At 37.6% G+C, this 27,701-nt stretch overlaps 1 long non-coding RNA gene across 1 annotated transcript; it reads right to left on the reverse strand.

Annotated features, from left to right (window-relative positions):
* Positions 1–10,767: 10,767 nt before the first annotated feature.
* LOC132593630 (uncharacterized) lies at positions 10,768–16,063 on the reverse strand. The gene is made up of 4 exons (XR_009559356.1): positions 15,671–16,063; positions 15,095–15,123; positions 13,922–13,960; positions 10,768–11,351 (listed from the first exon to the last, which is right to left on the reverse strand). It is a non-coding gene; the product is annotated as an uncharacterized lncRNA (long non-coding RNA).
* Positions 16,064–27,701: the final 11,638 nt, after the last annotated feature.

A 27,701-nucleotide genomic window follows, 5' to 3' on the forward strand; every position in this document is an offset into this window, starting at 1 on the left:
GCCTGCGCGTCCAGAGCCTGTGCTCCTCAACGGGAGAGGCCACAACAGCGAGAGGCCCGCATACCGCAAAAAAAAAAAAAAAAAAAAAAGGTCTATAAATAATAAATGTTGGAGAGGATGTGGAGAAAAGGGAACCCTCCCACACTGTTGGTGGGAATAGAAATTGGTGGAGCTACTATGGAAAATAGTACGGAGGTTCCTCAAAAAATGAAAATAGAGTTACAATATGATCCTGCAGTCCCACTTCTGGGCATATATCTGGAAAAGATGAAAACTCTAATTTGAAAAGATACATGCACCTCAATATTCATAGCAGCACTATTTACAACAGCCAAGACATGGAAGCAACCTACGTATCCCTCTACAGATGAATGGATAAAGAGAATGTGGCATATATATATATATATATATATATATATACACACACACACACATACACACACACACACACACACACAAAATGGAATATTACTTAGCCATAAAAAGACTGAAATTTTGCCATTTGCAGCAACATGGATGGACCTAGAGATTATCATACTAAGTGAAGTAAGCCAGACAAAGACAAATATTATATGATATCACTTATATATATTGAATCTAAAAAATAATAAAAATGAACTTATTTACAAAACAGAAACAGACTCACAGACATAGAAAACAAAATTATGGTTACCAAAAGGGAAAGGAGAGGGGGTGACAAGTAAGGAGTTTGTGATTAGCAGATACAAACTACTATATATAAAACAGATAAACAAAAAGGATTTACTGTAGTACAAGGAACTATATTCAATATCTTGTAATAACCTATAATGGAAAAGAGTTATAGATATCTGAATCACTGCTGTACACCCGAAACTAATATTGTAAATCAACTATACTTCGATTAAAAAAAAAAGAATGATGTTTTTTAAGATGTTTTCCATAGTGTTTTGGTAGTTACACTTTTTTCAGGTGAAAGAGGTTTCCTTCTGTTTGCACTTTGCTAATGATTGTTGTCATGAATGGATGTTGAATCTTTATAAAATGCTTCCTTTTTTGTTAAGTTTTTATCATAATTGGATGTTGAATTTTATCAAATGATTTTTTTCCTACACCTATTGAGGTATATTTTCTTCTTTTATCTGTCCATGTAGTTAATCTTATTTATGGATTTTCTAATGTCAAACCAATCAATAATTTAAAATTTTCCCACAAAGTAAACATCAAGTCCAGAGAGTTGTTTAGGCAAATTCTACCGAACTTTCACAGAATAATTCCAGTCTTGTTCAAACTCTTTCCAGATACTAGAGGAAGACAAAATACTCACTAACTCATTCTATGACACTGTTATAACCTTGAAACCAAAGCAGGTAAGGACAAGAAAGGAAAATTACAGACCACTTTCAATCATGAACATAGATATAAAACTTCTAAATAGACGATAAGCTAACAGAATCCAAAAAGGTGATGTAGAACCAGCTGGTGCTTGAAAAAAAAATACTCAAAACAAATACAACACACAAAAAATAACTCCAGAGGTGTTTATATGTATAACTAAAGCAACTGTGGGACTGAATCTGACAGTCATTTTCTTAATTGGAAACAAGATACTTTCCCTTACCTATCTTTATTTTTCCCTTCATTAAAAGGGAAGTGATGGACTTCCCTGGTGGCGCAGTGGTTAAGAATCTGCCTGCCAGTGCAGGGAACACGGGTTCGATCCCTGGTCTGGGAAGATCCCACATGCCACAGAGCAACTAAGCCCGTGTGCCATGACTACTGAGCCTCCGCTCTAGAGCCCGCAAGCCACAACTACTGAGACCACATGCCACAACTACTGAAGCCTGTGCGCCTAGAGCCGGTGCTCCACAACAAGAGAAGCCACCGCAACCAGAAGCCCACGCACCACAACGAAGAGTAGCCCCCGCTCACCGCAACTAGAGAAAGCCCTCATGCAGCAGCAAAGACCCAACGCAGCCAAAAATAAATAAATAACTAAGTTAATTAAAAAAAGGGAAGTGAACAGCTTGGACTTAGAGATAGTGAGTTAAAACAGAAATAAGGAGGTACAGAAAAAGACTATACCAGGTTGAATTGTGTCCCCCCCCAAATTCATATCCACCCAGAATCTCAGAAAGTGACCATGTGAGGATGGAGGCGGAGATTGGTTTGATGCATACACAAGCCAAGGAATGCCAGGGATTGCAGGTAACCATCAGAAGCTAGAAAAGGCAAGGATCTTACCCTAGAGAGCCTTCAGAGACAGCACAGCCCTGCTAATTCCTTAATTTCAGACAGCTAGCCTCCAGAATTGTGAGAGAATAAATTTCTATTATTACAAGACACCCAGTTTGCGGTACTTTGTTATCATAGTCCTAGGGAACTAATAACAGATTATGATGCTATAAAGTGGGGTGCTGCTGTGACAAATACCTAAAAATATGGAAGTGGCTTTGGAATTGGATAGTGGGTAGAGGCTGGAAGAATTTTTAAGTGCATAATAGAAAAAAGCCTAGATTGCCTTGAAGAGATGGTTGGTAGAAAAAGAAGTTAAACATAATTCTGGTGAGGGTCTAGAAGGAAGAGAAATCTGTAGAGAAAGCTTCTGTAGTCTGAGGGCATACAAATATCACTAACAGAATGTTACCAGAAATATGAATGATAAAATGCTTCTGATGAGGTGCCAGATAGAAATGAGGAACGTATTAATGAACCCTATAGGAAAGGTAATCCTTGTTACAAAGCAGCAGCAAACTTGGCTGAATTATGTTCTACTGTTGGGTGAAAATAGAATTTATAAGAGATGAATTTGGATGGATTTCCAAGCAACATGTGGAAGGTGCAGACTGGTTTCTCCTTGTCACTTACAGTAAAATAAGAGAAGAGATAAATTAAGAAATAAACGGTTAAGGAAAATGGAACCTGCAAATGATGAATTGGAAAATTCTTAGCCTACCCAGATAGCATACTCTGGAAACAGGGCCAAGGGTATGAGTGGACAACTCTTTGCTATAGAGATCAGGTGTGTGTCATTTATGGCTCCAATCCACCATCTCAGCAGCAGCCAGCAATAGACAAGTTTACCCAGGAACACTTGTGTCTGACGGTGTGGTTTCTCTTGACATCCACAGAAGATTGACAAGGTTTTGGAGAATTTTACACCGACAGAAACACTGCCAGCCCGGATGGAAGGGGACAGAGACAGGATGAAATGAATATGCTTGAGGGCAGAGCCATGAAGGCAGAGGCCAGAGAGGGTGGGGCTTCCACCTAGGAGGGCTGAGAGGATGGAGCATCCAGCCACAAAGGATGACTCTTAAGCCTTGAAGCCTAATAGAATTTGTCTTTCTGGGTGGTGAACTGTTTTAGAAAGATAATCTCTTTACTCCTTTTTTTTTTTTTTTTCCAGTTTAGGAATGGCAATGTCTATCCCATGGCTGTCCCATCATTGTATTTTGGAAGCAGACAGTTTGTTTTCTAATTTCACAGGTCTGTGGACAGAGAAGAATTTTGCCCCATGATGAACCATACCCAGAGTTTAACCCATACCTGATTTAGATGACAAGATTTGGAATTTTTTTTAAGTTGACAGTACTTTGGAATTAGATTTAATGCTGCAACGGGTTAAGACTTCAGGGGACTTTGGGATGGGGTGAATGTATTTTGCACATGGGATGGATGCGACTTTTGGGGGAGGCGGATGGCAGACTGTACTGAGTTGATAGTGTCCCCTCTAAAATCATGTCCAGTTTGAACCTCAGAATGTGACCTTATTTGGAAATAGGGTCTTTTCTAATGTAATTAAGTTGAGGTCGTATTGGATTAGGATGAGCTCTAAATACAATCACTGGAGTCCTTACGAGAAAAGACAAAGACACACAGACACAGAAACATATGGAAAAAGGTAATTTGAGGATTACCGGCAACCACTAGTAGCTAGAGGAGGCAAGAAGTATCCTCCATAGAGTGTTTCAGAGAAAGCATGGCCCTGCCAGCACCTTGATTTCAGACTTTCAGCTTGCAAATTTTGAGGGAATAAATTTCTGTTATTATAGGCCACTCAGTTTGCAGTACTCAGTTCAGCAGCCGTAGGAAATGAATACACAGGGCCACTGATACTTGTGAGAAATGCTTGTCAAATATAAGTGCTCAAAGAACTGAAAGCTCACAAGAGCATGGCAAAGTGGGCAAATGGACTAAATGTACAACTTGTGAGGGAATGAAAAGGGTTACCAACTGACCTCTGCTCAAGTGTTATGTTGTAGGAGCTTGGGGAGGAGACAGAAACTGCAAAATGATTTAGTGGAAAAGCTTTGCCTTGGTGTTTAACTTGCTGCCTAATGGAAACAGATTATATGCCTATTTACTCTTCATCTTTCATAGCCTTTGAATTTCCCTAGATAAATAGTGAAAGTATTTTGGCTGTTCAGTTTCTATGGTACTTTCAGCTATTTTATGTTCACGACAGAAAATTTGGCATGTTTTGTTATGACTAAAGCTGACAGAAATGCATTCTTATTTTTTTAAAAAAAATTTACTTGTTTTTTCTTTTCACAAAATGTTTGTTGTTGAAAGTTTGAAAAATAGAAGTCAGCAAAAGGAAAAATATGCTCACAAAAGTCAACACACACACACACACACACACACATTAACGTTCGTGTCACAGCTTGCGTTCTTTGGGAAGCTGACTCTGAGATGGAGACTAGTGTGCAGGATGTTTATTAAGGAATGGTCTTGGGATCAATACTTGTGGAAGGGAGGAGAAGGAAGCAGGATTGGGTAGAGGGAGAAGTTGAACTGAGATACAGGTCCAATCAACTAACCTGATGACAAACTCTGGATCTCAGATGGCCCTTAAAATTGTCCCAAATTTGGGCATGAGGAACAGACACTTACACCTCCTACGTTGATCAGTCATTGAATAGGAACTACCCTTCCAGGGAGGTATGATCTTGGGCCAGTTTTATTTAGGCAAAGTAATCCCCAAAGAGGGCTGAGAACAGAGGGCTGTCTTCCTGAAGTACTTCCAGTGGCTGGGGGAATGAGTCCACCCATTTCTGGGTGGCACATTGCAGCATCTGCCACATATAGGTATAGAAAACTGAGTTAATCATATTCTGTAATTCATGGCTGCTATGGACTGAATGTTCGTGTCCCCCCTAAATTCGCAGGTTGAAACCCTAATCTCCAGTCTGTTGGATTTTTGGATGTGGGGGCCTTTGGGAGGTAATTAGTTCTTGAGAGTGGAGTCCTCATGATGGGATTAGTGCCCTTAGAAGAGACATAAGAGAGATGATCTCTCTCTCTACCACGTGAGGATACAGCAGCAGGTTCTCCAGAACTGTGAGAAATAAAAGTTTGCTGTTAAAGCCACACCTTCTATGGTGTTACAGTAGGTCCAGGCTGACTAAGATGGTGGCACGTTCTCACCATCTGTTTTGGCAGCCATCTCTTTTATTTTATTTTTTTCCCTTTCAACTGATCCCTAGATCCATTCTTCTACCCTGATATGTTTGGTGTATATTCCTTGATTATGAACTATTATTGAAAAATATATAATACTGTTTTGTGTATTTATGTGTTTTAAATTTATTTCCGTGGTACTAAGCTGTAGTTCTTTTCAGTTTTCCATCAGTTACATTGATGATACTGTGCTATTGCCGTCTATAGTTGTGCTCCTTGCTGTTTTTCCCAATATTATGTTCTTCAGATTTATATATCTTACTGTATGTTCATCTAGTACATTGCTTCCAGATGCTTCATTTTACCTCCCCATCTTTTTTAGTGATGAAAACCCAAGTTAATTCCAACTCTCACTACCATAAGCAATTTTTGTACGTATTCCCTTTAGGTAAAAAATTTTTTAAAAAAGGTATTTATGGGTTAAGGTGGATTCATATATCAATTAAAATAAAGCTAACTGCTGTAATAGATAAGCTTGAAAATCTCAGTGGCTTTTCTCACACATATGAAGTCCAGCTGGTGGTGGGGCATGCCCCACAGAATCATTCAACGCCTAGACTGGTGGAGGCTCTGCCATCTTTCGCCGTGGTTCTAAATGTTGATAGCCAACCAACATATGCGGAAAGAAAAAGAGAGAGTAGAGGACTGCATGGGAGATTTTTACAGGCCAAGCCTGGAAATGGCATATATCACTCTACTCACATTCCACAGGCTAAAGTCGCACAGTTGTTCCCAACCAAAAGGGAGGCTGGAAAATATGGTGTAGTTGAGGGTCCAGGAGAAAAAGGAATTAGGTTTGTTGAGTGGGTGGCCAGTCTCTGCCATAGTTCACTCTTCTGGCAACCGATATCTGCTTCATGCTTCTTCCCACATAGTTTACACCCCATCTTAAGAGAGACTACCCAAACTCTCATTCAGTCACTGCATGCAACTCAAGTTCCAGAATTTCCTGGTGATATGCAATTCTTTCCATCATAGGTGGTCAAGCCACCTATGAACTAAAGAGATAAGTTATTTGTACCTCTTCTCATCCCTACTCCCACACACCCAATATATTAATGGGATGGGGCTAGAATAGCTACAATTAAAAATTCTTATTTGGAAAAGGAAAAGATGGGAGACAGCAGTCAGGGGTTCATAGTAATTATGAAATCCTCTGGGACTTGCATTGTGAATACTTCCTACCCTCGGGTGTGGGGTAATTTTTGATTAGATACTGATCCTGTTCCTGTTGAGGAGTTCCCTTGTCCATTGTTTCTCATGGTCCTTGAGTTAACCCTCCTGGATATTCTTTCTTGTCCATTTTCCTTCCTGGCCACAGCTGAAGAGGTAGTTGAGGAGTAAACCCTTCTTGGGGACTGCAGAGTTTTCTCAGTCTGCTTGCAGCCATGCAGATTTGAAGACCTGAATTTGGAAGACCAGAAGAGTCAATGCTTCTTTAGTAGACTCTGTTTTTGGTTTTGGCCAGATAATTCCTTCAAAAACTTATTAGGTTTCTGATCAGTTTGCATCTAGTCAATTCCTGGTGCCTGTAACCACAGTTAAATTCTCTCACAGACACAATCCTCAATCCTAATTTAATTTTTGCTTCCTTGATGCCACGCTTCTTTCTCTTACTATAATGATAGCTACATTAAGTCCATAAGGCTTGAGAAGGAGGGCCAACCTCTTAATTTATTCTTTGCTACCTGGCTAAGTCTTAATGGTCCTTGATTGCACAAGAGTTTTCTCAATGCTATTTCCTTCTGTTTAGCTTTTGTGACCCTCCTAGGCCCCACATTCTGGATTCTCTTTATTCCCTTTCATTTCTGCTTGAAATTAGCTAATTCTTACCTGAGATTATCTTGTTTTCTAATATCTTGCTAAATACAATCAGTAACAACCATAACACACAGTTAACTTTTTGTTTTCCCAATGTCTTCCCCTAAGCTATGGACCTGGTAAATACCTGGTCTGTCTTTCAAGTTATCTCTGATAACAGTTTACCATATATTTTGCCATTGCATATATGGGTCTCTATATCCATTTCCAACACTATCCCCCCAAATCATAATATTTTCCTCACTGCCTATCCACCATTAAGCCAATGCCACACGATTTAGATTTTCTTTTACAGCACTCAACTTCAAGGTTCTAATTTCTGTATTAATTAAGGTAATACAAAACTACCAAAGTTTCGGTGGCTTAATACAATAGAAATTTATTTCTTACACCATAAAGTCTATGTGATTGGGCTGTGGGGAGGGAAGGTTTTTTTCCACATGGTCATTCAGGGATCCAGGGGAACAGAAGTTCTGACTTTCCAATGAGTTTCTTCTAAGGTTGCCCTAGCTAGTTCTGTGCCATGAGCCTAAAATACACATACATAAATATATCTCATTAGTATTACGTGTTAAAATGAAAATATTTTGGATATATTAGGTTAAATAACATGTATTATTAAGATTAATTCCCCTTGTTCCTTTTAACTTTTTAAATGTGGTTACTAGAAAATTTAAAACAACGAAGACTTATCACTTTATATCCATCAGAATGACAAAAATAGGAAGTCAGATGTGGGGATGATATGGAGAAATCAGAACCCTCTTGCACTGTTGATAACATATGGAACTTATTCAGTTTTTACTGGGGCACCGTCATGCCCACTCATTTACGTCTTGTCCATGGTTGCTTTTGTGCTATAACAGCAGAATTGAGTAGTTGCAACAGACAGTCTGGTTCCCAAAGCCTAAAATATTGAGTATCTGGATTTTCACAGGAAAGGCTTGCTGACCACTGGCCTAGTTGATTAAAACCTGTTGTCAACATTACAAATATCTTCTGCAAATGCAATCCCTGGCTGTTTAACTTTCTCTATGGTTTTCTTTGTTGAAAAAAAAATCCTTTAATTTAACGTAGTCAGATCCTTTAATTTTTACCTTAAGATTTGTGCTTTTTGGGTCTTTTTAAACAAGTTTTTCCATTCTTAAAGATCATAGAGATATACGCCTTCATTCTCTTAGCATTTCACACTTAGGCCTTTGATCCATATCAAATTTACCTTTTTAAATTGACGTGGGGGTTTCCCTGGTGGCACAGTGGTTAAGAGTCCGCCTGCCAATGCAGGAGACATGGGTTCGAGCTCTGGTCCGGGAAGATCCCACATGCCACGGAGCAACTAAACCCGTCCACCACAACTACTGAGCCTGTGCTCTAGAGCCCACAAGCCACAGCTACTGAGCCCGCAGGCCACAACTACTGAAGCCCGCACGTCCTGGAGCCTGCGTGCCGCAACAAGAGAAGCCACCACAATGAGAAGCCCACGTGCCTAGAGCCCATGCTCCACAACAAGAGAAGCCACCGCAATGAGAGGTCTGTGCACCGCAATGAAGAGTAGCCCCCACTCGTTGCAACTAGAGAAAGCCTGCACGCAGCAACGAAGACCCAATGCCGCCAAAAAACACCCCCCAAAAATGATGTGAAATTATTATCAAAATTAGTAGGATAAACTATTTTCCTTACAGCATCCATTAAATAATCCATTTTCCCCACTGCATTATGGTATTACCTAGAATTCCTATTTCATTCTATAATCTTGTGCAAGTTCTATGTTTCAGTTGCCTCATCTGTAAAATGATGATAATTACATTACTTACCCCATGAGGTGACTGGGCAGATTAATTGTGTTATTACAATTAAAGTACTTAGGATAGTACCTGGGATAAAAAGTCTACAGTAAGTATTGGCTATTGCTACTTGTATTACCTCTTTCTGTGATATGTGTATCGTGTGTGTGTGTGTGTGTGTGTGTGTGTGTGTTTCATGGCAGGTGGCAGATATGCAAGAGAAGACAAGCCACGAAACACATGTAAAGCCTCTGCTCATGTCACATTCATTCACATTCCATTGACCAAAGCAAGTCCTATGGCCAAGCCCCAAAACAGTGGGGTAAGGATATCTGTCCATAGTGAAATTAGGGCAGGGGCCAGAAAGAAAGGAAGAATTGTGACAATATTGTCTTCCACATTATTATTGTTGCTGTTCTTATTATTTAAAAAATTCCCATATATCCATGTTCTGTTTTTGAATTTCAATTCTGTTTCAATGGTCTATTTGCCTGTTCCTGCAATAGAAGCATATGTTTTTATTATTATAACTCTGTAATATACTTTCATATCTTGTAGGTTAGCTTTCCTCCTCTTTGCTCTTCTTTTATAAAATTGACTTTTCTATTTGTGGAATTTATTTTTCTACATAAATATTAGAAAAAATTTGAGTACCTCAAAAATTATGGAATTCTAATTAGAATTGCTTTTATTGATTAATTGGGGGAAAGACTGACATATTTCCAATGTGAATTAAGATGAGAGACTACCTTATACTCATTAGATCATTAGATAATATTAGGAGAGGGTGGGGAAACTGGGAAACCATTTATGGTTGAATGATATAGTGCTGCCATTCTGGAGAGCAGTCTCTCAATGTTTAATAAAATTTATGTGTACATGCTATGATGTAGCAATTCCTCTCAAGAGTTTTTACCTGATGCACAAGTAGACATGCACAGGATGTTCATTGCAGTTGCTTATGGTAGTCAAGAGTTGGAGACAACTTACATGTCCTTAATAAAGGAATGGATAAGGAAAATATATAAGCATATGATTGAATATGATGCAATGATCAGAAGAAATGAACTGGATTTTCATACAGCAACATAAATAAGACCTCATAAACAAGATTGTACAAAAATTGAAAAAGAATGCAATTGATAGAATAGTTTCATGTATGTAAATTAAGAAATACACAAAATAATACCACATATTTTCAAGGACAAATACATGTATTGAAAGGTAGATTGGAAGGACATACATTATATAATACATAATAAAGAGACCTTATGATGGGATGTAGAAAGAACATGGAATTGGAGACTGGGGACAGAAATAAAGAAAAAAGACAATAAATGCTACATTTTTAAAAATGTTAATGGGTCTTAACTTGAATGGATAATGATAGCTTGCCATGAAATTAATATTATCAATTCAATTCTATACACCTGAGGTAAAAAAGAAGGCTCTGCTAATAGTTTACTAAGGTATAACACTTTTTGAAAGGATTCTATTTTTATTTTGTAAATATTTTAGTTTATCTATACCAATATGAAATAAATGAAATAAAATTAACATTTTGCTTCTATTTTTTAAAATTGCAAATTACTTTATTAGGTTAGTGCAGCATATATTTACTTAATAAGAGCATTTCTATTCCTATGAAAACCTTACCACATTCTCTTTTTGCTTCAATCCTGAACAAAATTTATTTTCAATGTCCTTTATTAATTGCATGTTTGTTTTTATTGTGTATATTTATTTTTCTCATTTGTTTCTTGACAAAATAGTCAAATGGCAAGTTCTCTTAATTAATTTAAATTCACATTTTGTCAAAAGGCACACTAATTACTATACAGTTAGTATTTAGAGATCATAATATACTTGATTAAAAAAAAGAGAGAGAAATTCTCTTATTCAGCAATCTAACTTCCTTAAGCAAAATCAATAGCTTCACTGAAGGGGAAGCTCTAAAACTCTGTGGTTGGGACTTCTACTTTTAGCATGGTAGAGTAACTTATGTCAGAAAAATGCATCCTTTCAGAATAACTAGAGAGAAGTTGGATAAAACAACAACAAAAACAAATAAAATTTCTTTATGGGTATTGGAAAGCTGATAAACAACTTAGAACTTGAGAGGTCAAGATTCTGGAGAGGAGAAAACGACGGAGAGCTGAACTAACATTCTGCAGACGTTTTTCCAAAGGGTATTTCACAATTCTGGGCTCAAGGAATGTGGCTGAACATGCAATAAAAGTCTTGGGCAAAGGACAGCTGCTGGAAGGCAGAAAAACCATCAGAGCATCTGGTAATCCTGTGGGTCTAAAGCAACACAAATTAGAGCCTGGAGGGGTAGAAAAATGAACTCAACTGGTCAGGTTTTTTTTTTTTAAAAGCATTTTGCTGAACTCTGAAGCTGTATAATATAGGAGGCAGAAAGTTTCTGAAAAGCAGAGTGGGGTTTCTGGCTGTCCCAGGCTACTTACCAGTCAAGGATTAGAGTTCAAGACAAGCCATGGGAGAAAGGCCCTGGGGAACTAGTCAGGCTTTTAGTTGGAACTTTGCAGGCTATGCTCTAGGGTGGGAGTGATGAAGAGGTAGAAAAAGCTTTAGTAAAACTGCAGCATAACCTTGACTTAGCTCAGTCTGTGATTGGATTAAGGTGACCAGCCCTAACTCTACCTGCCTAGCAGATGAAATGGTGAATCCTCTCTAGAGATTCCCTCCTCATCCAGAATTTCTACAACTTTTCAACACAATATCTGACTGTCAACTAAAGAGTACTAGGCATGCCAAGAAATAGGACACAATAACAAAAAACATGAGGGAAAAACCAGACAGGTGATTCAGAATTATAGATATCCATAAAATTTTTAATATAATCATGGTAAATAAAGAAAATAGAGAAAATAGAGGAAAAAGAAGAAAGAACTAGATTAAGAAAATAGAGAAAAAGAAGGAAGAACTAGATTAAGAAAAAGAGAATTTCACCAGTGACAGATAGGACATAGCAAACAGGTCTAACATATACGTAACTGGAGTCCCAGCAGACTAGGAGAAAAAGAGAAAGCAAATGCTCCAAGATAGAAAAAGAAAATGTGGAAAAAAAGTGAAGGGTAGTGAAAAAGCTAAATATATGAATAAATATATAGATAAACATGAATGGATTCTGAGTGTATAAAACAACAGTAATGTTCTTTGTAATTTTAAAATATGTGGAATTAAATCCACGATAACAATAACACAGCAGGCAGGAAATGGTAAATGGAATTAAACTGTTCTAAAGTCTTAGCATTGTCAGGGAAGTAATAAAAGTAATAATTAATTTTAGACTGTGTGGTGGGTTAAATTGTGTTCCTCCAAAAAAATATGTGAAATGCTGACCCCAGATACTCAGAATGATCTTATTTGAAAATAGGGTCACTGGAGAATTATTAGTGAAGTAGAGATAAGGTCATACTCCAGTATGGTGTTCTTATAAGAAAACAGCCACGTGACGACACAGAGACATAGGAAGAATGTCATACGAAGATGTAGGCAGAGATTGGAACGATGCATCTACAAACCAAAGAATGCCAAAGATTGCTGGCTATCACCAGAATCTAGAAGAGAGGCATGGAATAGTTCTCTCTCAGAGCCCTCAGAAAGAACCAACGCTTCTCACCTTGAGTTTTGGACTTCTAGCCTCCAGAACTATGACAGAATACATTTCTGTTGTTTTAAGCCATCTAGCTTGTAGTACTTAGTTATGGCAGCCTTAGGAAATTAGTACATGTGGTAATAAATTATAGTATTTAGGCTAACCACTAAAAGAATAGCTTAAAAAGTATAAATAAACAATAGATGGAAAATATAGCATTATTTAATAATAATAATGTAGCAGTATTTAACTAAACCAAAAGAAGATAAGAAATGAAAGATAAAAACCATCTGGGTGAGATGTAAAACAAGTAATAAGATAGTAAACATATTATAATATTATGCATTAATCATTACATTACATTAAGTGTACATTTAGTTACATTAAATGTAAATGAACTAAATATTTCAATGAAAAGATTGTCATATTGGTTAGAAAACAGAATCCTATTATATGCTGCTTACAAGAAACATACCTTGATATAAGAACACAGAAAATGTGAATCTAAAAGAATTAATGAAATAAAAACGGATGTAGCTATATCAATATTAGACAAGAACATGTTACAGCAAGAAATATTACTAGGAGTAAAGAGAAACATTTAATAATTTTAAAGACATGAATCCTTCAGGAAGATGTAACAATTTTAGATTTATATACACTCAATAAGACAGCTTCAAAGTACATGAAGCAAAAATTTGACAGAACTAAAAGACGAAATAGGGAAATCCACAGTCACAGTGAAACACTTTAACGTGGATCTCTCAACACCTGTTAGAACAAGCAGACAAAATATGAGTAAGTATAAAGATTTGAACAACATGATTAACAAAACAACTGACCTACATAGAACACTACACACAACAACATAATACACATTCATTTCAAATGCATGTGGAACATTTATCAAAATTGACCATATGCTGGATCATAAAGCATGTGTCATAAAAATTTCAAAGGTTTGCAATAATACAGAAAGTGTTCTTTGACCATAGTGAATTCAGTTAGAAATCAAAAACTGGTAACTAGAAAACCCTCAACTTTAAAGAAATTAAGCAATATAATTTTAAATAAGTCATGGCTCAAAAAATCATGATGGAAACTAGAAAGTATTTTGAATTGACTGATAATGAAAATATAACATATTAATACCCATAGCTGCTACTAATGCTGTGTTTATAGGGAAATATATAGCTTTAAATGCATAATCAGAAAAGAAGGAAGACTGAAAATAAAGAATCTAAATATTTACCTTGATAAATTAGAAAACAGCAGCAAAATATCGATAAATCTACAAAAGTAGAAAGTAAATAAAGATAAGAGCAGAAATAATTAAATATATAACAAATGCACAATAGAGAAAACAAACAGAACAAAAAATTACATCTTTGAACAGACTAATAAATTTGGCAGACTTATCAAGATAAGTCAAGGAAAAAAGAGAGAAAGCACAAAATTCCAATATCAGGAATAAAAAGAAACTCCTACAGATCTTACAGACATTAAAAATATAATAACTGATATATACAACCCATGTTGTATAGTCTCGTATCTAAATAGGTTGATTCTGTAATTTAAAAAGTTTCCAATAAAGAAATCTTCAGGCCCACATGGCCTTATGGGATTCTTCCAAATATTTAAGGAAGAAATATTAATTTTATACATCCCCTCCAGAGAAGGGAAAAAGATGGAACACTTCTAACTTATGTTAAGAGGCTAGCATAACTTTTGGTACTGAAGCTTGAAAAGGACATTTAAGAAATGAAAATTAGAGTCCAATCTCTTTCAAGAACAGATATATAAATATCCTAAACAAAATACTAGCACATTGAACCCATCGATATATAAAAAGGATGATATATCATGACCAAATTGGCTTTGAATGAAAATTAATCAGTGTAAGTCACCATATTAACAGAAAAAAGAGGAAACTCACATGATGGTGTCAGTAGATACAGAAAAAGCATTTGATCATGCAATAATCATTCGTGATTAAAAACTCTTAGCAAATAGTTTCTTTGCTCTGCACCTGAAACTATCACAACATTGTTAATCAGCTATACTCCAATATAAAATAAAAAGTTAAAAAAAAACTCTTAGCAAATAGAATAGAAGAAATTTATTTTATCTGATAAAGAATATCTAAGGGGCTTCCCTGGTGGTCCAGTGGTTAAAACTCCACGCTCCCAATACAGGGAGCTTGGGTTTGATCCCTGGACAGGGAACAAGATCCCACATGCCACAACTAAAGATCCCACATGCAGCAATGAAGATCCTGCGTGCTGCAACTAAGACACAGCACAGCCAAATAAGCAAATATTAAAAGAAAAAAAAGAATATCTACAAAAATACCTAGAGAAAACATAATCCTTAAGAGTGAGTATTTGAAAACACCCCCTTGATATGGGCAATGAGACAAGCTTACCTTTTATCACTCAACATTGTACTGGAGGTCTGAGCCAGTCCAAAAGAGTCAAGAAAAGGAAGAAGGAAACACATTAATCTCCGATGATATGATTATGTGTGTAGAAAATCCAAAAGAGTTCATGAACTATTAAAACAAATAACTGAATTTAAGCAAGGTTGCAGGATGCATGATCAAAATGTAAAAGTCAGTTTGTGTTTTTATATACCAGTCACAAACTACAGCAAATAAAATTTTAAAAGATAAAATCTATAATTGCATAAAAAAACACATCAGATATCTGGCAATAAATATGATGAAATATGGGCAAGACCACCATATCAAAAAACTACAAATCATTACTGAAAGAAATTTAAAATGATCAAATTAATAGAAGTCTATATCATGTTCATGAATTGGAAGACCCAATCTGTAAAAATGCTGTATCAATCAGGGATCAACCAGAAAAGCAGAATCACTAAGACAGGATACATAAATAAATGCACACATATTATATATACATATAATATATATACATACCTGTATATATATGTATAATATATATATATGAGATTTGTGATAAGAATTTGACCTTACACAGTGTGGGAGTTGGTCAAAGAGTCTCTGTAAAGCTGTTGTCTTTGTGTCTCATGCTGGAGCTTGAAATCTGTATGGCAGGCAGCTGAGAAAGGAGGATGGATATAAAGTGGGTAGAGCAAAGAAAAGCTGGAACACATGAGAACACATGAGTGAGCTCAGCTCTCACTGCCTCCAATCTTGGTGATGTGGGTGTCCTGCAGGAGCTACTGGTGCCCACTAGCAAGGAGTCAGAGAAGCTGTAAGAGGATTCAGAGGAAGCTGGAGCAATTATAGGCCTGACTGCTGTTCCTATACCAGCAAAGTGAGCCAAAAGATAAGTGGCACTGTTCATGAGCTCTAACGATGCCTGCTCTGGAATTCTGAACATGAAAATCATGACTGCTGCTTCACTTCTGTCCTCCAAATCTCAGGCAAAAAAAAATCTCCCATGCTCACTCTAACCAAAAAGCAATCAGGGAAGGGAATTCTGGGGCATGTAGTTTTGCTTACCTAAATTTACACATTATAAAGCCACCACAGACATCAATTTTCCGCCAAACTGACTTAATCCAATTCCAATAACAATCCCAGCTGTTGTTTTTATTCTCCCTGTAGAAATAGACAAGTTGATTCTAAGATTTATCTGGAAACGCAAAAGACCAAGAGCAGTTAATAGAACCTTGAAGAACAAGGCTTAGGGACTTACACTACCAGATATCTTGTTATATTGTTATATATAACAATATATATATTGTTATATTGTTACAGTAATGAACATAATGGGCCCAAGGAGAGAAAAATAGAAAAAGGAAAGAGAATAGAAAGTCCAGAAACAAACCTATATATGTATATATATATATATTTATATATATTTATATACATATTTACCTCATTTGTGACAAAGATGAAACTATAGTACAGTAGTGAAATGATGTCATCTAAATAAATAGTGCTGGGACAACTTGATATCTGTATGAAAAAATGAGTTTTTGTCCTTGCCTCACACCATACACAAAAAGCAATTGCAGGTGGATTATATCTAAATATAAAGGGTTAAATAATAAATCTCCAAGAAGAAATCATAGAGTAATATATTTATGCATTTGGAACTGGCAAAGAGTTTTAAAAACAGGACTCGGGCTTCCCTGGTGGCGCAGTGGTTGAAAGTCCGCCTGCCGATGCAGGGGACAAGGGTTCGTGCCCCGGTCCAGGAAGATCCCACATGCCGCAGAGCGGCTGGGCCCGTGAGCCATGGCAGCTGAGCCTGCGCATCCGGAGTCTGTGCTCCGCGCAAAGGGAGAGGCCACAACAGTGAGAGGCCCGCGTACTGCAAAAAAAAAAAAAAAAAAAGGACTCAAAGAGTGTGCTAACCATAAAGAAAAAAAATGATAGGGACTTCCCTGGTGGCACAGTGGTTAAGAATCCGCCTGCCAATGCAGGGGACACGGGTTCAATCCCTGGTCCGGGAAGATCCCACATGCTGCTGAGCAACAAAGCCTGTGCGCCACAACTACTAAGCCTGTGCTCTAGAGCCCGCGAGCCACAACTACTGAGACTGCGTGCTGCAACTACTGAAGCCCATGTGCCTAGAGCCCGTGCTCTGCAACAAGGGAAGCCACCACAATGAGAAGCCCGCACGTCACAACAAAGACCCAAAGCAGCCAAAGATAAATAAATAAATAAATAAATATATAAATCTTTAAAAAAATGATAAATTGGATTTTGTTCATCAAAGATACCACTATAGAGTAAAAAGTCAAGCCCCAGAGTGGGAAGAGATGGTTACAATATATTTATATCTGACCACCGATTTGACAAACCTCAGATATATAAACAACTCCTACACATTAATTTTAAAAAGGATATAAAAAACTATAGAAAAATGAACAAAAGATTATAATGTTCTTAACCTGTAAGCATATAAACAATTTCAGTAGGAAATGCAATTTAAATCCACAATGAGATATCACGCTTACTTATCAGAATGGCTACAATATAAAAGGACTCACCACCAAATGCTGGGGAAGAACTAGAGCACTGGAACTCTTATACCCTGCTGGTGAGAGTGTAGATGGTTACAACCATTTCAGAAAACTGGCAATGTCTACCAAAGCTGAACATATGCAAATCCCATGACCCAGCAATCTCACTTCTAGGTATATCCCCACCCCAAGAAATGCATACGCATTTCGGTTCCAGAACTTCATAGAAGCACTATTCATGATAGTTCCAAACTAGAAAACACATGTGTCCATTAATAATAGAATGAATAAAAAGTTGTATTCCACAGCAGTGAAAACAACAGGGATGAGACCCACAAACACAATGGAAAGCAAAAGAACTGAGAAGATTCATATAAGTTTCAAAAACAGGCAAAAGTCTAACAGCATTAGAAGCCAGGGTTATGGTCACCATCTTGGGCAAGTAACCAGGGGGGAGAATAATGGGCTTCTGGGTGGCTGTAGTACTCTTAGTACTCTAAGTCTTGATCTAGGCGCTGATTACTTGGGTGTAACCAAACAAATAGAAAATAGAATCTAAAAGGATAAAATCTACAATCGCACAAAAACATTTATATTCATTTCACTTTGTGAAAATTTATCAAGCTGTACGCTTACAATTTGTGCACTTTTCTTTAGTTATGTTATACTTCAATAAGAAGTTTTCAAGGTGCTCAATTTTTCTACTAATCAAATAACAAATTATCAAATACTAATAAATAACAAAGCATGTGAGGGGGAAGAAACAATCTCATTGATGATCAGAGTAGAAATTGCAGCATATGATAAATTCTACTCAATGGATTATGTTTTAACTTAAAAGTATCTTTATCACCTGGGGAAAAATGCAACACTAATGTCAACTATAAATGTCAGTAGCCAATCTTTTCTCCCAAATATCAAACACTTAATTTTTATAATCAACAAGTACTTTTATTTATTTTTACATCTTTATTGGAGTATAATTGCTTTACAATGGTGTGTTAGCTTCTGCTTTATAACAAAGTGAATCAGTTATACGTATATATATGTTCCCATATCTCTTCCCTCTTGCGTCTCCCTCCCTCCCACCCTCCCAACAAGTACTTTTTGATCTGAGAATATGAACAACAATTACAAAGAGATAATTTTTATATATGTCTTTCAGTCTTTCTTTTGGGTAAAATTCCTTATTTCTTTAAGAAAATTTTCAGATGTTGTTTAAGGCTACAAACTTGCAATGAGTAGTAAATAAGTCCTAGAAATTTGTGCATTAGCATAGTCTAGTGAATATAGACAACAATATTGTATTATAATCGACAAACTTGATAAGAGACTAGAACTTAATTGATCCAACCACGAAAAAGAAATGATAATTATGTAATGTGATAGAGGTGTTAATTATTGCTACAATGCCAATCATATTACAATATATAAATACAACAAATTAACATGTTGTACAGCTTAAATTTATACAATACTATGAGTTCAATTAAAAGGAGAAAAAATTTAACCAGAAACAAAAATAATTTCTCTATTTTTTAAAAGCACATTACGTTTTTAACATTTATTGACTTTTTTCAAAGTGGTGCCTAAAAAAAATGGAATCATAGATAAAAGCTTTGTATTAGTAAGTCTACTAAATGGCTGCATATATATATACTTCTCTGTAAAAGGTAGGCTTTAAAATTTGCAAATTGCTACAAGCTGGCATAGCTCTTACAGTTCTTGGTAAAGACAGCCATCTAGTGGAAATGGCTTTACTCATTTTTAGAGACGGGCAAATAGCATGAATATGAACCTTCAGCCCAACTACAAAGTGCAATGTTGGTTTAAGGCTTAAAAAGAAATATAAAAAAAGCGTTCAGTTGCTTCCTTATGTCCAGGTCTGAAAGTGAAGTGGGGGAGGGGAGGCAAGTTGTGGGGTAGGGAGAGAAATTGGTGCTTTGCACATAGTCTGGGGAATAGTGTGCCATTAGAGTAGAGAGAGCTCTGGACTCAAACATGCACTGCTTTGAGCTGCATCGAATGCTCTTTCAAGGAAGTAGGAAGAAGAAAATTTTGCAGGATAGCAGGAAGTTTCGTAATGAAAGCTGAACAACTAGCACCTAGTTGTGATGTCAGAAGTTCGGTTAGTTAGTAGTCATCAACCCAATTAGAGCTCCAGGTGAGTATTCCTTTAAGTTGATGGTTTAAATAACGAAAGCATTGTACTATACCAAATGCACCCTAAAGGCTCCAATTCTGAGAAGGAATGGTGTAAAGCAGAGTCTGAATTAGGGGTGAGGAAACCTGAGTTAGGTCTGCTTCTCGTGTGTACAATCTATATGACTCTGCTCATTTTACTTACCCAAATTACAGTTTTCTTGTTTAAAAAAATAGACAGTACAGTATAGTAATAATACCCATTTCCATGACTCATACCTAGGGAGAGAAAGAGTCTCTCCTTTTGATTCCTGTCTGAAACCTTGGATGCTAGTTGTAAATCAGTGCTACCCAGAGGCACAGGGTAAAACACTCTCTCATCATAGCTTACCATGAAACTGTGTTTTTCTAACTTTTGATGTCCACAGACCATTTAATGGATTTTTAGAGCATATGCAAATCACCAAATTTAGCCTTAAAATCTATTAGCATTAAAAAATAAAGCATAGGGACTTCCCTGGTGGTGCAGTGGTTAAGAATCCGCCTGCCAATGGAGGAGACACGGGTTTGCTCCCTGGTCCGGGAAGATCCCACATGCCATGGAGCAACTAAGCCCGTGTACCACAACTACTGAGCCTGCGCTCTAGAACCCGCTAGCCACAACTACTGAAGCCCACGTGCTTAGAGCCCACGCTCCACAGCAAGAGAACCCACAGCAATGAGAAGCCCGCGCACCGCAAGAGTAGCCCCCGCTCGCCGCCAACTAGAGAAAGCCAGCATGCAGCAATGAAGGCCCAGCGCAACCAAAAATAAATAAATACAATAAATTAATTTAAAAAATAAAGCATATTAAAATTATTAATAATAATCTCTGACCGGTTTGATCATGGATAACTTGAACTGACTACTGAGCCCGTGCTCTAGAGCCCGCGAGCCACAGCTACTGAGTCCTCGTGCCACAACTACTGAAGCCTGTGCACCTAGAGCCTGTGCTTCGCAACAAGAGAAGCCACTGCAATGAGACGCCCGCACACCACAATGAAGAGTAACCAACGAAGACCCAACGCAGCCAAAAAAAAAAAAAAAAAAGGTCATGAGAAACCTAGGGGCAGGACGGGAATAAAGATGCAGACTTACTAGAGAGTGGACTTGAGGATACGGGGAAGGGGAAGGGTAAGCTGGGACAAAGTGAGAGAGTGGCATTGACATATATACACTACCAAATGTAAAATCGATAGCTAGTGGGAAGCAGCCACATAGCACAGGGAAAACAGCTCGGTGCTTTGTGACCACCTAGAGGGCTGGGGCAGGGAGGGTGGGAGGGAGGGAGACGCAAGACGGAAGAGATATGGGGATATATGTATATGTATAGTTGATTCACTTTGTTATAAAGCAGAAATTAACACACCATTGTAAAGCAATTATATTCCAATAAAGATGTTAAAAATAAATAAATGAAATATTTCTTCTCATTGCAAACTTAAAGTATTTATTAGCTGTCCTTAATCATTGACACAATTCACTATTTTCTTCAATGCTGAGTGAAGACCCAGAGGTATATGTAGATTACCCGCTGAGCTATGGATCTGTGTTTAGACACTGGTTCTTTTATTTGCATAGCAGCACATCCCTTGCTCTAATATAGCTGGTACTCCATCATTACTAAATCCACCACACCTTTTCCATTTCACATCACAGGTTCACAAAATAATTGTCAATCATAAACTCTCCCCCTGTAGCATGAGGTTTCAGTGTTAAATACATAAAGCCATCATGTGCGTATCTACTGCCTGTATAAAATATATAGAGTTACGAGGTGACTCATAATTTCAGTGCTTTTAAGCAACTGTAGAGTGAAGTGGCTTCTAAACTGGGTATGTGATAGTAATTGCCTTCCACAGCTATATTCCAGATATTCAGAATTCAATAGTGTTATTTGATAAATAAATTTTGCTAAATGCTTTCTAAGAGGAAAGTATCAATTTTACTGATATGGCTCTTAGTACAATCATCGTATTAATACCATCACTTATAGCTGTTTTTACTATGAGGAATGAAATTTTGAATGATGTTTCTTTAATTTTGTCCTCTTTTTTGCCTTTAGCAACCCAAATTCCTCAATTTAAAGCTGGGAAGCATTATTTTGTGCATATTTGGCTTACTAGAGGGATCATGGTATTTTAATTAAAAATGACCCTTATGTTTCCATGGCATGAACCGTTTGACAAGTTTCCATAACAGATAATGCTCTGGAGACTAGGACAACAATTCTAATAAGAAAATGTGCAAAGGATATGAACATGAATTTGCCTAACTTACAATGGAGGGAACTCCAATAAGCAAATTAAGAAATGCTTAAATGCATCAATAATCAGAGAAATTCAAATTAAAACGATGAGATATCAGTTTCTATTTCTTAGAAAGCTATATCATGCCAAATTTGGAGTTACAGGAACTCTCAGGGACAGCTGGTACCAGTAGACAGGTGTAATCTAGCAGTACTTGATAAAATTAAAGTTTTATCAAGTATGATATATAAAATTATATATTATATACATTAATATATAACTCTGCTCCCAGATATGTGTGCCAAGGAAATTTCACATAGGTAAATGTGGGAACTCATTTAAGAATTTTAATTTCAGCATTATTTGTAGTGGTAGGTGGTGGGATGTTCCCTTGAGTGTCCATTACTGGGACAGGGGCTAGGTGTGGTGGTTCCACACCACAGAACAAGGCAATAATCAGAAATAGCTAAGCAGATTTACACATGGCAGTATAGATGAACTTAAAAGCATAGTGTAGAGTGAAAAAAGAAATAAAATATATAGCAAAATACTATTTAAGTAAATTATAATTATCTTTACGCACACTTAACAGCCAAAAAGATATCTATTCAACTCATTGGCATGGTTGCCTATGAGGGATGAAGAAGAAAGGCATGAGGAATAGGGGTGAAAGGAAATAAATAAAATAAGGGCGAGGCCGTGCACAGACCAATGATGATAATGGGCCATGAAGTGGAGAATATGATTAAATCAACCCTGTGCACCTGGGGCATCCACCCCACCTTCCCACCTCCACAAAAAAACCCAAAAAAGACCTATGATTAAAAAAGTCTGCACCCTTACAATCATGTCTTTGTCTTGCATGTATATCTCATCTCTTCAGATAAAGTTGTTCCAAGCAAGTTTGGGCATACCTGACTTAGAAAATCTTGCTTTTGAATTTGCCTTTGAAAAGGAGCTGTGAAGGACTAATATTTAACAGATTTTATGCTTTTCCCAAACCACAATAACAAGAATTAAAGAGCTCCTCCAAGCCGAAGCCAAAATGGAAATAGAATAAAACTAGAATGAGATATATAATACTATTTATAGAAATGAAAATTACCTTCACACAAAACAATATATTTTGCAAGAACACTTATAAACAGAAAGATACTCATTCAACTCATTGCTGTTAAGGAATGGAAGGGATGCTCCCATATACACCCCTACTGGCTTGCAATAGTAAGAATGTTTAGAGATGGGGAGAGGTTCGAAGGATATTCACTAGATTCTAGGCACTGAAATAGATATTTCATATAGATTCTCTCATTTAATTCCTACAACAGCCCTGTGAAGTAGGTTATTATCTCTATTTTATAGGAAATAGGAAAACTGAGACTGAAAAGCATTCTAAATATCATGTAGCTCTTGAGTGGTAGAACTGGGACTCAAATCTTGATTAATTCTGAGGAAGAGCATAATAAAAATCATGGATATGCTTGAATCTGTTTGGTTTTGTCCTCACACTAGACAATCATGGCTTAAATGATATAGATACTGGGCTTCCCTGGTGGCGCAGTGGTTGAGAGTCCGCCTGCCGATGCAGGGGACACGGGTTCGTGCCCCGGTCCAGGAAGATCCCACATGCCGCGGAGCGGCTCGGCCCGTGAGCCATGGCCGCTGAGCCTGCGCGTCCGGAGCCTGTGCTCCGCAATGGGAGAGGCCACAACAGTGAGAGGCCAGCGTACCGCAAAAACAAAACAAAACAAAACAAAAAACTATCTATATCTATCTATATAGATAGATATAGATAGATAGATAACTGGTAGAGAGATCCTAAGGAAAAATCAGGCCCAGACCCTTGAGAGTAACTTAACCTGTAATTAGAAGCGTTTAGTTTTTCAATTCTCCTAGCCATGTGGTATTTTTCCATGGACTTTAAAAACATATTTGTTACTCTTTAACTATGTTAAACGTAGAAGATGCAGTGGTCTGGTTTGTGCATATCATGCTGCATCAAGCTGACATCTTACCCTCTAGCTAGTTACTCATGAAGTAGAGCACATGATAATCAGACATTTGATACTGGAATTGATTGAAGTCGGAGCTCTGGATTTCCTGTTAGACTCATGTCAATGAATCCAGTAGAAAAGAGTTTAAAGTAGTTCATATCTATTGTCATATCATAATGTGATATTGGCATAAAACGAGTATGCAGCCTTCCAAAATAAGTTTCCTGAGAAAAAATTTTACATTTCTCCTTAAAACACTTTATAATGAATACTAAATACATCTGTATTCAGATTTATAGAGAAATAAATGATCTATTGGATCTATTGGTATCCAGTTTTAATATACTGACCTTAAAACTTCAATTATAGATTACCCACAGTTCACTTTTTAAAATTTCTGTTGTTCGGGAAGAGGACAGGAAAAACGAGCCAGAGGACAGAAAAGGGAAAGTGGGCAATGTAGTAATGACTGGTGACAAAAAAAGTTGTTTTTGTTTTGTTTTGTTTTTGTAAATTGAGAAGAGAAAGAAAATAGGCCAAAAGGAGAAGTAGAAATCTAAATGACTTGCTATTGGTAACGGGACAGAAGGGAGTATGAATTTGACTTGCTTGGTTAAAAAAATATTTGAAAAAATGAAGTGTGTTGGTGGATGTGTGGGTACAAACAGAAACGATTAGAAGTTGGACTTTTTGTTTTGGAAGATTTATTTCCAAGTCTACAGGCTCATCCTGGAAAAGCTTACTTGGTATGTTCACTGCCAACGACATCAGCTAATGACTACAATAAAGGAAATAGGCAGGGTCCACATTTGGAAGAGAATATAGTCTTCCCTTTACATCATGGACTGGCACCCTTTTATTTATTTATTTATTTATTTATTTTATTTTTGGGCCCTGCTGAGCCACATGTGGGATCTTAGTTCTCCCACCAGGGATCGAACCCCTGCCACCTGTAGTGGAAACGTGGAGTCCTAACCACTGGACTGCCAGGGAATTCCCACTCCTTCCTTTCTAATTTGGATTCCTTTTATTTCTTTTTCTTGCCTGATTACTCTGAGTAGGACTTCCAGTACTATGTTGAACATGAGTGGTGAGACTGGTGAGTGGGCACCCTTGTCTTGTTCCTGATCTTAGAGGAGAAGCTTTCAATCTGTCACCACTGAGTATGATGTTAGCTGTGGGCTTGTCATATATGGCTTTTATTATGTTAATGGATGACCCACATCCATTAAATCAGAATTATTTTAGATTGGGATCAGCCACTGGCTCGGCTCTGCAGATGGGCAGAACTGCTCTGGCACTGCTGCAAGCAGGAACACGGTCTGCCAAGATTGGAGACTGGTTGCTGGAAGCCCTGCTCCCCTTCTCCATCTCTATCTGATCCCCAGTGGTTGAGCCCTGAAGATCCCCCCAGTGGTCCCTGCGAGATGAGAACTGAGTGAACCTCCTGGGAAGAATCCTGCAGTGCTGGGGGAGCTGGATATCCACCTTGGGCTCTCTTTTCCCACTGGAAAAATTGTAGTCCTAGGGGAGTCCTCTTGGTGCAGTGCTATGCTGGCCTAGGGGAGGGGTGACATGGTCAGAGTGCCCCCTGACACTTCGAAAGGGGTCCTTCTCAGTCTCTGTGGTCCAGGAGTATGCTTTAGCCTCAACCCCCGTTTCTGGGATTTTCACAGTGGTGCCATGTCTATGGATGGTTGCTGATGGTGTTTTGTGAGAAGGACTGAAGTTGGGAATGATTATGTTGCCATCTGGATGGCATCACTTTTAGCCAGGCTTCTGATATAAGAGAAGGTGCATTTAGATATCAGAGAAGTACATTCTCTGGCATGAACTTAAAAAGCAAATCTTTTGTGTTGGTTCTTTGAAGGGAGAGTCGTATTCTTGTATAAAACATGCAAGACTCATAGTTGACAAGTTAGGAGCCTGGTCTGAGAGCCTCTTTACTCTGTACTTAGATCAGCTACTGATGAATGATGAAATTTGGGGAAGTATGACTCTTCAAAGGACCTTTTATTTTCATTATTTAAAGAGCAGAGGCTAGAAAATACGATCTACCAATGAAGTGACAGGGAGTTGGATCTCACTGTCAGGTGATCTAAGGCAGAGCCGGAAGTTTAAAGAGCAGAGGCTAGAAAATACGATCTACCAATGAAGTGACAGGGAGTTGGATCTCACTGTCAGGTGATCTAAGGCAGAGCCGGAAGTCCTTAGTCAGTTGGTTGTAACCCTGACTGCTCACTTAAATTATCTGGGAAGATTTAAGAAAGTGAGTAAGGGAGAGTGTGCATGTGAGTGTGTCTGTGTGTATCTGTATGTGTGTGTGTGTGTGTGTGTGTGTGTGTATCTGTGTGTGTGTGTGATCCCATCACCCTAAAATAGTTCTGATTTAATTGCTTTGGGGTAACGTGGACTGGCACCCTTTTAAAAGTAGGGTGCCAAGGTTCCTACTCCCTTCCCTTTGACATTTTGGAGGCGGCTGGCCATGATTTCCAAACAGGGAGGAAGCAGGAGAGCTCACTGACACTGAAGTGGAGGAAGAAGCATGCTGGCTGCCAATTTTTGTCACTGAGGCAGGTAGCAGACTGTCATAGGCAGCAGGGAGGTAGGCACGTGATGGCAATTAATTTTGGCATAAGTGCTATTTGTTGCCGTTCTGTATTCTGATTTAAAGCATATGCATTTTTGATTTGGCGATGGGGATAGCAGTGATGCTGGGTGAAAGAGGAGGAGTGGGACTGGGTGGTGATGGTTAATGTCTGACCTAGTAAGTTCTCGTGTTAGGAAGGAGTTCTTGTGTTATCTTCCCTTGCCTGTTAGGAATGACTTTGCAAGGAGCGTATGGTTAAAATTGATAGAGTCCTGCAGAACTTCTCAAAGGAGGATTTGGGTCTTCATTTATTGATGCTGATTATAGTATCCTACTTTCTAGTTTAACCCAGGATTTATCTTTGACCCAATAAATTGCTGATAACTCTTGAAACATAAAGAATTTATATTCAAACAGTCATCTGCACCTCGGTCACATAAACTGGTAGGTCAAGGGTCTGTACTCTTCCCATTCAACAAGTGTTCATTGCATTCTTGCTGTTCTAGCTGTGATGTGGGAGACTGAAAAAAAGTACAGTGTATTCTAAGGATTTACTTGTGAGTAGGAAACTCTGAGTATAATAAGAGAGGTAAGCTATAACTTAGATCAGTTTGCAGTATAAACAAATATATATTTAAGAGAAAACTTGGAACTAAATACTGCAAAAATTCATCAAAAAAAAGGAGCCAACTGTGTGGTCTGGAAAGGTTACTTGGAGAAGGTTAGATTTTGACTTGGTTTCAAGGGATGGAGCCAGATTTAGATGGGAGGAGAGAAGATGTGTTCTAAATGGTCAGGGCCTGATTTAACTTTTAGAAGAAAATTTATGATGTGTGTATACCATATGCAATTCAAAATAAAACAATTCTAAAACTGTAAGCACAAAACATGCATGCATGATGAAATTAAACAGTTTATTTTAGTTTTCTGGTTGCAAAATTCTGGATAAATGCATTTTAGTTGAATCTCTCTCTGCCCTCTGCTTTGCTAGTATTTTAAATACCTACTTACTTTCTCTATTAGATTATCCAGCAACTTGGAATGGGGAGATCA

The sequence above is a fragment of the Globicephala melas genome, chromosome 16 (assembly GCF_963455315.2).
Source record: "Globicephala melas chromosome 16, mGloMel1.2, whole genome shotgun sequence".
Classification (NCBI taxonomy): domain Eukaryota; kingdom Metazoa; phylum Chordata; class Mammalia; order Artiodactyla; family Delphinidae; genus Globicephala; species Globicephala melas.